This window comes from Lithobates pipiens, unplaced genomic scaffold, assembly GCF_037356315.1.
Source record: "Lithobates pipiens isolate NorthernLeopardFrog02 unplaced genomic scaffold, aLitPip1_a1.2 Scaffold_23, whole genome shotgun sequence".
Classification (NCBI taxonomy): Eukaryota; Metazoa; Chordata; class Amphibia; order Anura; family Ranidae; genus Lithobates; species Lithobates pipiens.
In genome coordinates, this window is record NW_027507785.1 from 58,049,165 (window position 1) to 58,062,414 (window position 13,250).

Below are 13,250 nucleotides of genomic sequence, written 5' to 3' on the forward strand. Positions count from 1 at the left end.
GACTGCACCCCAGTGCACAAAGCAAGGTCCATAAATACATGGATGAGCGAGTTTGGGGTGGAGGAACTTGAGTGGACTGCACAGAGTCCTGACCTCAACATCTTTGGGAGGAATTAAAGAGGAGACTGCGAGCCAGGACTTTCCATACCTGATCTCACAAATGTGCTTCTGGAAGAATGGTCAAACATTCCCATAGACACACTCCTAAACCTTGAATAGGTTAAAGCTGTTATAGCTGCAAAGGGTGGGCCAACTCAATATTGAACCCTACGGACTAAGACTGGGATGCCATTGAACTTCATGAGCGTGTAAAGCAGGGGTCTCAAACTGGCGGCCCTCCAGCTGCAAAACTACAAGTCCCACAAAGGAATTGCAAGGCTGACAGTTACAAGCATAAGTTCCACAGGCAAAGCCATGATGGGACTTGTAGTTTTGCAACAGCTGGAGGGCTGCCAGCTTGAGACCCCCGGTGTAAAGGCAGGTGACCCAATACTTTTGACAATATAGTGTATGTCAGCACAATAGGAAGTGTTCACTTTTTAATTATTGCTCACTGGGACTGACCTCAACCTGATAGGACACCTTTAGGAAAAATTAGAGCGGAGACTGTGAGCCAGGCCTTCTCGTCCAACATCAGTGCCTGACCTGACAAATGTGCTTCTGGAAGAATGGCCAAACTTTCTCATAGACACACTCCTAAACCTTGTGGACGGCCTTCCCAGAAGAGTTTAAGGTGTTGTAGCTGCAAAGGGTGAGCCAACTCAATACTGAACCCTACGGACTAATGCCCTGGCCTGTACACACGATCTGAGTTTCCAACAACAAAACCGTGGATTTTTTTCCGAAGGATGTTGGCTCAAACTTGTCTTGCATACACACGGTCACACAAATCTTATCGGAAATTCCGAACGTCAAGAACGCGGTGACGCACAACGCGTACGACGAGCTGAGAAAAATTTGGTTCAATAGCCAAGTGCGGCTCTTCTGCTTGATTCCGAGCATGGGTAGAACTTTTGTGCGTTGGAATTGTGTACACACGCTCGGAATATCTGAGAACCTGCTCTCAAACATTTGTTGGCGGAAATCCCGCCAACAAATGTTCTATGGAGCCTACACACGGCCAGACTTTCCGACAACAAGCTCACACCCAACATTTGTTGGCGGAAAATCCGATCGTGTGTACGGGGCATAAGACTGGGATGCCATTAACGTTCATGTGCGTGTAAAAGGCAGGTGTCCCAATACTTTTGACAACATATTGTATGTGAAGAGCCTGTGTAGGTTTCATATTGAGGATAATGCACCATAGTCCTATTGGCAGGCGCTACTGATGAGGGGCGGCGGCCTTTCTAGTTTATTTGGCCTGACATCTGCTTCCTTACTTAACCCGTATGTATTAAAATATTCATGGTGTCCCCATGCCAGTAACTGTTTGTAAATCATTTTAATTGCATCCTTCAGTCATCGGCTCACTTTTACTGTTCCTTGATTGATTCATCCGAACGTCGTTAGAACGATGATTCATTCATACGGTTACATATTGATCCGCTCTCTGGAAAGGGCTTTCCAGGGGTTTGGAGAGCTGACGGGTCATCGTAGATAACATTCACACTCTGGGTCTGGATTTAATCAACCACGGGAGGGATTGTGTACAGATCGTTACTGTAATCTCACCCATTATACTCCGCCGAATTAAGACCTGAATTTGTCACCCCTGGCTTGGCATGTGTGCTTCTTCTCGCTCTTCCTGGAAATTCAATATTGTATATATTTGTACCAAACTATCTGATGTCATTAACCACTTCCGGACCACCCCCCCACGCCGATATACGTCCTTACATTGAAGGGGGGTATCTTTGTTATGGCACCAGCTAGCTGCCATAACCCCCGGTATCCTCTTGTTCGGCCGGTGGTCCGCTTCAACATAAAAGTGGTCTCTGCGGCTGGTTCGCCACGTGAGAACTTTTGTCGTTGGCGGGAGAGCCCCCCCCCCCCCTCCCACCGCACTACGGTGCCCTACGCCGCTTACTGGTGTTCTGTCAAAAAGTGTCCGGCCATCGAATAGTGTCCGCCCCGTACTGCGCAGGCGCAGTGCTTGCGCAGTACGAAGGGGAAGGAGACTCCGAAAATTTCCGAAAAAAGAATGGCGAGAAGAGTCGAGGTTGAAGCCCCACCATTCAAGTGGACATACGGTTGCACATAGTAACAGGGCCCCCTCGCAGGTTTGCTTTGCTCGCCACGCTTCGGGCACGGCCTCGCTTCGCTCGCCACTCTTCGGGCACGGCCTCGCTCGCCACTCTTCGGGCACGGCTTCGCTCGCCACTCTTCGGGCACAGCCTCGCTTAGCTCGCCACGCTTCGGGCACGGCCTCGCTTTGCTCGCCACGCTTTGGGCACGGGCCTCGCTTCGCTCGCCACGCTTTGGGGACGGCCTCGCTTCGCTCGCCACGCTTTGGGCGCGGCTTCGCTTCGCTCGCCACTCTTTGGGCACGGCCTCGCTTAGTTATTTTTTATTCTAACGCTATGTCCACATGGATGTTGGGGCTTGAACCTGGACTCAGGCGCCGTTTATCTTCGGAGATGTTCGGCTTCTCCTTGTCCTCCATACTGCGCAAGCGCAGTACAGGGCGGACGCTATCCGACGGGGGACACTATTTGATACATCACCGAAGGCAGTGGCGGAGGCGATCGTGTCCTTTTGTTGGCTGGGCATGGAGATGAGTGAGGGGAAGATGGCCCCCCCCACCCGTCTCCATGACATTGCAGGGTGGAAGCAACGTCAAAACGTCACTTCCGGCCATAACTCTTAAAGGGCCATTTTTTTTTTTTTTTTTTAAATGACAATTTTTTTTATTGCATTTTAGTGTAAATATATTTTTGACCCCATATCTCATATTAAGGCTGGGTTCACACTGCTGCGGGGGGAGATCCGGATGTGATTCGCACCGCAAATCACATCCGATCTCCGTAGCGATGCGAGTTCAGCCATACAGATAGTATGGCTGAATTCGCATCGCTCCCGCAGCAAACTCGCACGGGACCCTTTTTTTGGTCCGCAACAGAATCGGATCGCATGGGGGTTCACACCATGCGATCCGATTCCTGTGGGAGTCGGCAGATCGCACTGCGATATGCGGACGGATCTGGGGGTGTCATTAACATATCATTGACACTCCCAGCCATCCGCATAGGGCAGTGTGAACTGCCGGCGGAAGTAATGCGATGCGGGAAAACGCCGCGGATTCGCGGCGTTCCCGCATCGCAGCAGTGTGAACCCGGCCTTAAGAGGACCTGTTGTGCTTTTTTTCTATAACAAGCAATGTTTACATTCCTTATAATAGGAATAAAAGTGACACTTTTTTTTTTTTTTTAAACCGTGTAAAATAAAAAGTAAAATACATAAGACATTTTTTTTTTTAAAGCGCCCTCTCCTGCCGAGCTCGCGTGCAGAAGCGAACGCACACGTGAGTAGCACCCGCATGTGAAAATGGTGTTTAAACCACACATTTGAGGTATCGCTGCAATCGGCAGAGCGAGAGCAATAATTCTAGCCCTAGACCTCCTCTGTAACTCAAAACATGCAACCTGTAGAATTTTTTAAACATCGCCTGTGGAGATTTTTAAGGGTAAAAGTTTGTCACCATTCCACGAACGGGCGCAATTTTAAAGCGTGACATGTTGAGTATCAATTTACTCGGCGTAACATTATCTTTCACAATATAAAAAAAAAAAATGGGCTAACTTTACTGTTGTCTTATTTTTTAATTCAAAAAAGTGCGCAAATACGGTGTGACAGAAAGTATTGCAACGACCGCCATTTTATTCTCTAGGGTGTTAGAACAAAAAATGTATAATGTTTGGGGGTTCTAAGTAATTTTCTAGCAAAAAATGTATGGAGTTTTTTTGTTTATAGTGCAAAGAATAAAAACCGCAGAGGTGATCAAATGCCACCAAAAGAAAGCTCTATTCGTGGGGAAAAAAAATGGCATAAATTTAATTTGGGTACAGAGCTACATGACCGCGCATTTGTCAGTTAAAGCGGACCTTTAGTAATTTTTTTCAACTTTCTATCTATTAAATCTTCTGCCCTTGTTGTTTTAACTTTGAATCGTAAAACATTTTTTTTTCTGCCAGTAAATACCGAAGACCCGTTTCACCCCGAGGCACTTCTAAACTGCCAGTAAAACACTAAGCGCTTTTGAAGAGCTTTTCAGGCTCCAGTTTCAATGGAGACAGGCGTTTTTTCACCGCCTTGCCAGTCCACTGCCCCAGTGTGAAAGCATTCATTGATTTTAATGGAAATAGGTTTTTGTGAGCTTTTCAGGCGTTTTTTTTTTTTTTTGCGCTAAAGCGCCTGAAAAGCACCTCATCGTGAAAGGGGTCTTATACAGCCCACGTCCTGTTTCCTGTCTGGTCATTAGCCTAGGCCAGTGATGGCGAACCTTGGCACCCCAGATGTTTTGGAACTACATTTCCCATGATGCTCAACTGCACTGCAGAGTGCATGAGCATCATGGGAAATGTAGTTCCAAAACAGCTGGGGTTCCAAGATTCGCCATCACTGGCCTAGGCTTATGACATCATGCACAGCTCTCTCTCTCACTCTCGTGAGCGTTTGCCAGGAAGGGGGGGGGGGGGTGAGTCATAAGAGCGCCAATGAGAGCTGCAGAGCTGGAGATGTGCCTCTGTGTGTCTGTGTAAATCCAGGAAGTGAACAGCCAGCAGCTTCAGCTGCCCACAGTTAAAATGGCTGCAGCCAGACTCCGTGGATGGAGATTTCTGCAGCATATTTGGCAAGTACAGAATCACAGGTATATATAAAATAATATGCAAAGTGGTTGGAGGGAAGCTTCAGAATGGCAAAGATGTTTTTATTACAAATTATGTAAGCAGACTGCAGTTCCTCTTTCGCTCCTGTCTGTTCTTGCTGTGGCTTGTATTTTTGTTCACAAGAATTTTTGAATAAAAGGCAAAAAAAAAAAAAAAAAAAAAACGTTTTTTGAGCTCGGCTGTCCAGATCCTCTTCCTGTTTTTGTCGCAAAAAATGGCCTGGTCATGAAGTGGGGGGCAAACCTTTCCGAAGGTCAAGTGGTTAATACAAGTTCTTTCATAACACTTGGACTGCAAATGTGTTATTACCGCCGCGCTGCGCCCCACCTACATACACATTGTCCCTGGAGTTCATCAGCTTTAAAAATTCTGAACCAATCAAAAACAAGTTGGTGCAGAACTGATGTCATAGTTGTGGTCTCTGGGTAGATGAACCCGGCAATGGATAGACAGGCTGAAATCTGAGTATTGCTCGGCCTGGGAACGGGGAATCTTTGCAGGAGGCGATGGAGTTAATAAGAATAGAAAATGCATCTCCTGGCCAAGTTCACTTCTGCCTGCATTATATCAGACCCACAGCCGACAAAGACAGACGGAAAATGCCTCCCGTCTTATCAAGAACAGGAGCTAATTATCTCTGTCTCTCTTTTATGGATAATGAATGTAGCATACTCCAGATGTATATTAGGCACCGCTTCAACACTGTAGACGCAGTAATTAGTCCGTTCCGTCTTTTATTGGTTTTGTCACATTTTATTAGATTTGTTCATCTATGGGGATCTTTTTTTATGAGCCTCTGAGCCCGCAAAAATTTAATCTCATGCCCTAAAGAGGTCACGTTTAATAACAGCTGCCCGCTGCTTCGCCACGTTGGAAAAATGTAACACTATATATGGAAAGGAAGGCCCTTTGTAATAAAACGGGGGTCACTCCACTTATTCAAGGATCATCTGTGCTCCCCCCCCATGTCAAGGAACCACAAGTCCCAGCGGGCCCTTCTACCCTCTGCGGGTTACCTGTAAAGGTAAAACAGATACAGATATTTCCATTATGGGTATCAGAGTTGTGCCCTGTACACACAGTCGGAAATTCCGACGGAAAAGGTCCGATCGGATTATGTTGTCGGAAAATCCGATCTTGTGTGGGCTCTATCGGACTTTTTCCGTTGGAAATTCCGGCGGAAGAAATTTGGGAGCAGGATCTAAAATTTTCCGACAAAAACATCCGATCAGACTTTTTCCGATCGTTTATAGAGAATTCCGACGGACAAAGTGCCACGCATGCTCAGATAAAATGACGAGACCAAAGCTATTGGCTACTAGCCTCTACGTAGTTCCGTAGTACGCAACGAACGTCACCACGTTACGAACGATCGGATTTTCCGGCAACTACGATTTTGTGGTCGGAATGTCCGACCGTGTGTACGGGGCATAAAGGGGGCTGAATACAAATACACGCCACGCTTTTCAAATATTTATTTGTTAAAAAATTGGAAAACCATTTATAACTTTTCTTCCACTTCACAATTATGTGCCACTTTGTGTTGGTCTATCACAGGCTTTCTCGACCTTTAAACCCTAGTGCGGGGATATGCAATTAGCGGACCTCCAGCTGTTGCAAAACTACAAGTCCCATCATGCCTCTGCCTCTGGGTGTCATGCTTGTGGCTCTCAGAGTCTTGCTATGCCTCATGGGACTTTTAGTTTTGCAACAGCTGGAGGTCCGCTAATTGCATATCCCTGCCCTAGTGGAACCTCAAAAATTATTTTCAGTTCTCGAAGAACCCTTCATAAAACCAATTTATCAGGGGTCAATGGGAACAATGCCCCTGATGCTGGTGGCCAATAGGAAGAATGTCCCCCTTAAAGTGGTACTCAGATTGCCACCCTTATGCAGGCCATACACGGTCGAATTTCGAACGAATTTTCTTTTCAAAATCAGAAAATTCGTTTTTTTTGTGATCCGATGATGCCACCATTGATTTTCGAAATTCGGCCGACCAAGCCTTCAATTTCACCTCATGTTGCTACAGAAAATAATTTTCTTGGCTGGGAATCTTCTTTTCTCTCCATAAATTTTCTTTTATCTCCGTACATTTTCTTTTCTTATTACGTTTCTCGCACGATTCTCCCATCATTGATTAGAAAATCGTTTGTTTTTCTAAAAATTTCCAACATGTCCGATTCCTCAAATTTTATTATTTATTTTTTATTTTAAAATGCTGTAGCCCACTAATGGTGCGAAATTCATACGAAAATTCTTAGATACGATTTTCGAAAGAAAATTCTTAAGAAATTCGAACCGTGTATGGCCGGCATTAAAGACAGCTAAAAAGATATTTGGTGTCATGCTGCTGGCTTTGTTAAGTGATGCTGAACCTTGAACTCTGTAGGCATCATCAAAAAGGTGGTTCATCGGCCACAGCTCAAGGAACCCCTAGCAACCTCTGGAGGAACCCTGGTTGAGAATGGCTGGCCTATCACATAAAATGCCAATAAAATACATTTACATTTTTGGTTGTAACGTGACAAAATGTGGAAAATTTCAAGGGGTATGAATACTTTTTCAAGGCACGGTATATGTCCGTAACGTTGACCACGCAGGTATCAATATGATCATACAATCAGTCATTTAGTGCAACTAAACTGATTAAATTGAATAAAAATCTCAAACCAAAAACCCTCCAATAAATCGATTTATTAAGCTGTCAATTGATTTGAACTCTTGATAAGTTGATCAGCCATGGCTGAATTTTTTCCATCGCTTCAGTCTGACGTGTTTCGCCCTGCCCATGGGGCTTAGTCATGGAGTCATGGATATATCTGTGTGTTGGAGAGACGATTATAATTCAGTTTGTTTCATTAATCATTTTTAATGGATCATTTATCTTTGTAAATGATACATCATTTACAATATAAAAGGGAGACAATACAGTTACAATATAATAAAATACAAAAGGATTAAGAGGGCCCTGCTCACAAGAGCTTACAATCTAATAGGGTGGGTCGGGTGGTACAAAAGGTTCTAACCTAAAATACTCCCCTTTTTAACAAATGAAACCACCAAGCTACTCTTTCTCTCCCTTGTTATCTCGTGCCTTGACTATTGCAACTCCCTTCTCATTGGCCTGCCTCTCCATAGCCTATCCCCTCTTCAATCTATCATGATTGCTGCTGCCAGACTTATCCACCTTACCACCCGCTCAGTGTCTGCCAACCCTCTCCTCCAATCCCTTCACTGGTTTCCCATCACCCAGTGAATTAAATTCAGAGTACTAAGTACAGCATACAAAGCCATTCACAACTCTGCCCCGAGTTACATCACCAATCTTGTCTCCAAATATCACCCAAACCGGCCTTTCCGCTCCTCTCAAGACCTCCTATGCTCAGGCACCCTTGTCTCCTCCTCCCATGCTCATCTCCAGGATTTCTCCAGAGCCTCTCTCATTCTCTGGAACTCTACCTCAATCTGTTCGGCTATCTCCCACTCTGGCTGCCTTCAGGCAATCCCTGAAAACTCATCTATTCAGGGAAGCCTATCATGCCTCCAACTAATCTTTTATCACCTCCATCAGCTCATTCCCCACAGTTATAACCTTTTGTACCACCTGCCCCACACTATTAGATTGTGAGCTCTTCTGCTCACTGACTGCCCTGCCACTACATACTGCTCACTAACTGCCATATTACTACACATTGCTCACTGACTGTTCTGCCACTAGATACTGCTCACTTACTGCCCTATCACTACATACTGCTTGCTGACTGCCCATCACCACATACTGCTCATTGACTCCCCTATCACTACATAATGCTCGCTGACTGCCCCGTAACTAAATACTGCTCACTGATTGCCCATCACTACATACTGCTAACTGACTGCCACTGCTCATCACTACATACTGCTCGCTGACTGCCCTATCACTACATAATGCTCACTAACTGCCCATCGCTACATACTGCTCGCTGACTGCCCATCGCTACATACTGCTCGCTGACTGCCCATCGCTACATACTGCTCGCTGACTGCCCATCGCTACATACTGCTTGCTGACTGCCCTATCACTACATGCTGCTCTCTGACTGCCCATCACAACATACTGCTCGCTGACTGCCCATCAGTACATACTGCTTGCTGACTGCCTTTCAGTACATACTGCTCGCTGACTGCCCATCACTACATACTGTTCGCTGACTGCCCATCACTACATGCTGCTCTCTGACTGCCCATCAGTACATACTGCTTGCTGACTGCCTTTCAGTACATACTGCTCGCTGACTGCCTTTCAGTACATACTGCTCGCTGACTGCCTTTCAGTACATACTGCTCGCTGACTGCCCATCACTACATACTGTTCGCTGACTGCCCATCACTACATACTGTTCGCTGACTGCCCATCACTACATACTGTTCGCTGACTGCCCATCACTACATACTGTTCGCTGACTGCCCATCACTACATACTGTTCGCTGACTGCCCATCACTACATACTGTTCGCTGACTGCCCATCACTACATACTGTTCGCTGACTGCCCATCACTACATACTGCTCGCTGACTGCCCATCACTACATACTGCTCGCTGACTGCCCATCACTACATACTGCTCGCTGACTGCCATTCACTACATACTGCTTACTGACTGCCCTGCCACTGCATGTTGCTCACTGACTGCCTTATTATTATTATTCTTTAGCCCCATAACTACAGCTCTCTCATATATGCTTAATAAAAGTATGACATTAACAGTAGGCCTCTTTTAAAACAAGGCCCATTTTAATGAATGCCCCACCCCTAATTAAAGTTCATTCTCTGCCTGTGTCACGTCACATTCGGCTACCCATCACATTTTGCTACCCCCTGGATTGTGCATGCGCGACACCACCATATTCGTTTCAACACAGGGCTCCTCGCGGGCTCACTTCGCTCGTTGCGCTTCGGGGCATGGCCTCGCTTCACTCGCCATAATTATAATCTAACTTGGATGGTGGGGGCTTGAACATGGACTCAGGTTTGTGGGCACAAAATTCTGCGCAAGCGCAGATTGCCACAGTGTTGGAACGCATATGACGGCGTCACACATGCGCAGTCCTGCAGGTAGCGAAATGTGATGGGTCACCATGTGGCGTCATCTTCATATTAGTGACCGTGGTTGTGGAATGGATGGGATGTCCAGCCAGCTCATATATAAGCAATGTTCGAGTGCTCACAAATTTTGGTAAGTGCAAAGGTAGAAACTCCTTTGGGGAAGGATTGGGCTACGTGACATGCTATCTCATGCAGATGTACAGAGTCCGGAGAAGGTAATTATCAGCAAGGTGGGGACCTTCACTTTGTTTAAAGGTTCTTTTTAATCGCAGAACTTTTATGTCTGATCAGGAAACATCTTTAAAGTCTGATTGCCCTTGACAAGCTGAAGGGATCGTTGGAACCTGTAAAATCTACAAGGGCAGCTTATTAAGAGGACAAAGTGAACATTTACATGTTCAGTGTAGACATTTCTCTCTTGTAATAACAGTCTGGAGCCATTTGACCCTCTTAGCGGAGGCCATTAAAACATCCACTTGAGCAGATGATACGAGGCAGAGAAATGACTCTCTTCAGCATGAAAATAAATGGTCAGAACCTTCCAGGTTAAAGGAAAAAAAATCATTCATTCCTTGTCAATTTCTTACTGACTAATCTCTGAAATTGCCTGTAGCAAGCTGAGCCTACCATGGCCTGCCGGCTTGCAGGGGATGCTGGGAATCCGGGTTCCTCAATCTCTTGTTGGCTAAAGGAGAGCTCTGATAAGTACTTTTTGCATTTAAACTAGACATTTATCACCAGTGTAATTAAGAAATCAAGGTGTTCTGTTTCAAGGAAAAACTTAGTTGTTTAAAGGGGTTTAAATATTTTTTTTACTTTTACTGTTCAGAGCTCATCTAATCATTGTTGGTTAAGTTTATGAAGCTGCTAGGTGGCTATATTGCTGATTTTCTGAACTCCTCTAAGCCCTTGTACACACGGTCGGAGATTCCGACGGAATGTTTCCTATTGGACCGTTTTGTCGGATATTCCGACTGTGTGGGGTCTGCATCGGACTGTTTCCGTCGGAATGTCCAACGGACCAACTTGCCGGTAAAATTTTCTGACAAAATGCTCCTATCGGACATACTCCGATCATGTGTAGCCTACTCCGACGGACAAAGTGCCACGCATACTCAGATCAAATTCCTAGACCAAAGCTATTGGCTACTAGCCTGAACGTAGTCCCGTCGTAACGAAAAAACATCATCACGTTATGTACAATCAGATTTTCCGACAACTTAGTCCGACCGTGTGTATGCAACATCACTTCCGGACCTCTTCCGGAATTAATCCATCGGAATTACCGTATTTATCGGCGTATAACACGCACCCCAAGTTTAGGAGGGAATTTTAAGGAAAAAAACTTTTAGGAGGGAAGTTTAAGGGGGAAAAAAAAAACCATACATTTATATGCCCATCAGTGTCATCTGCAGCCTTGTCCACCATTGCAGCCTTGTCCACCATTGCAGTCTTATGCAGCCTTGTCCACCATTGCAGTCTTGTCCCCCATTGCAGCCTTATGCAGTCTTGTCCCCCATTGCAGTCTTGTCCCCCATTGCAGCTGTGTCTATTTTATTTTTTAAAAATGCCGCCGCCGAGATACAGAGCCGGATGTGTATCTCGGCGGTGTGCGGTAGTTCTCGGCGGGCCTCCGGCCGCCTTCGGCTCTTCTCGGGCAGCTTTCGGCCGTTCTTGGAAGCTTTCGGCCGCCGAGAAGAGCCGAAGGCGGCCGAAAGCTTCCGAGAACGGCCGAAGGCGTCCGAAAGCTTCCGAGAACGGCCGAAAGCTGCCAAGAAGAGCCGAAGGCGGCCGAAAGTCGCCTTGAAGAGCCGAAGGCGGCTGAAAGCCGCCCAGAGGCTCAGAATTTCGGGGGATTGGCGTATAACACGCACCCACGAGTTTCCCCTGCTTTTAAGGGGAAAAAAAATAGGATTTTTATATACAGCTTACCTGTAAAATCCTTTTCTTGAGAGTACATCACGGGACACAGGAGCTTCATTACATAGTGGGTTATATAGGCACCTCTGGTGATTGGACACTGGTTGACCCAATTAAAGAGAATTCCTCCCCTATATAACCCCTCCCATTAGGGAGGCACCTCAGTTTTGTAGCAAAGCAATAAGAAACCACGTAAAACCCAAGAGGGGCGGGAGCCCTGTGTCCCGTGATGTACTCTCAAGAAAAGGATTTTACAGGTAAGCTGTATATAAAAATCCTATTTTCTTGATCATACATCACGGGACACAGGAGCTTCATTACATAGTGGGATGTCCCATAGCAATGCTCAGGTTGAGGGGAGGGAGACACAGATCATAATTCTAGACCGCCAGGGACCTGAGGACCTAAACTGCAGCTTGCAGTACACTGCGCCCGAAGGCGATATCCTCTTGCCCTCTGACATCCACCTGATAGAATCTGGTGAATGTGTGGACTGATGACCAAGTCGCAGCCCTACAGATCTGAGCCAGGGAGGCCTGGTGATGCACTGCCCAAGAAGCACTGACAGCCCTAGTAGAGTGCGCTTTCACCTGAAAAGGAGGAATCTTCCCCTTTAAGTCATAGGCCTGAGAAATAACCTGTCTGATCCACCTTGAGAGAGTGGACTTTGACGCTGCCTGACCCCTTTTAGGGCCTTCTGGCAGAATAAATAAACAGTCAGTTTTCCTTATCTGAGCAGTTGCTTGAAGATAAAGACTGATTGCTCTAACCACATCTAAAGTGTGTAAGGATTTTTCCTCTGTGGACTGAGGATTTGAAAAAAGGATGGTAGGATTACATCCTGATTCAGGTGGAAACCTGAAACTACCTTAGGTAGAAAGGACCTGTTGGGACGCATGACCACTCGGTCCTTATGGATAATTAAATAGGGCTCTTTACAGGAAAGAGCTGCCAATTCTGATACCCTTCTAGCCGTGGATATGGCTACTAGGAAAACCAGCTTCTTTGTCAGGAGAGTCAAGGAAGCTAGATGCAGAGGTTCAAATGGTTGGGCTTCTAAGGCCGAGAGAACCAAATTCAGATCCCAAGGGCATACCGGAGGTTTGACTGGCGGTCTCATCCGCATAGCCCCCTGGATAAAGGCCCGTACTAGGGAATGTGATGCAAGCGATCTTTGAAAAAAGACCGATAGGGCCGAAATCTGCACCTTGATGGTGCTTATGGCCAAATTCATTTCAAGGCCTGACTGGAGAAAGGCCAAGATTCTGCCAATGACATACCTTCTAGGATGCCATCTCCTGGGTTCACACCAGGAAACATATGTCCTCCAGATCCTGTAATAGATACGCTTGGAGGCCGGTTTTCTGGCATTGACCAGAGTGGAAAGGACTGGCCCCGAAAGACCACGGCCTC

The 13,250-nt window shown here is 46.2% G+C and overlaps 1 protein-coding gene and 1 long non-coding RNA gene across 2 annotated transcripts in view; one reads left to right on the forward strand and one right to left on the reverse strand.

Annotated features, from left to right (window-relative positions):
• CELSR3 (cadherin EGF LAG seven-pass G-type receptor 3) overlaps positions 1-13,250 on the forward strand; it is a 256,060-nt gene that overhangs the window by 138,689 nt on the left and 104,121 nt on the right. The window lies entirely within an intron of this gene.
• LOC143927559 (uncharacterized) overlaps positions 7,512-13,250 on the reverse strand; it is a 30,046-nt gene continuing 24,307 nt past the window's right edge. Inside the window, exon 3 of the long non-coding RNA XR_013262285.1 lies at positions 7,512-7,651. This is a non-coding gene — a long non-coding RNA (uncharacterized LOC143927559). The remainder of the gene's footprint in view (positions 7,652-13,250) is intronic.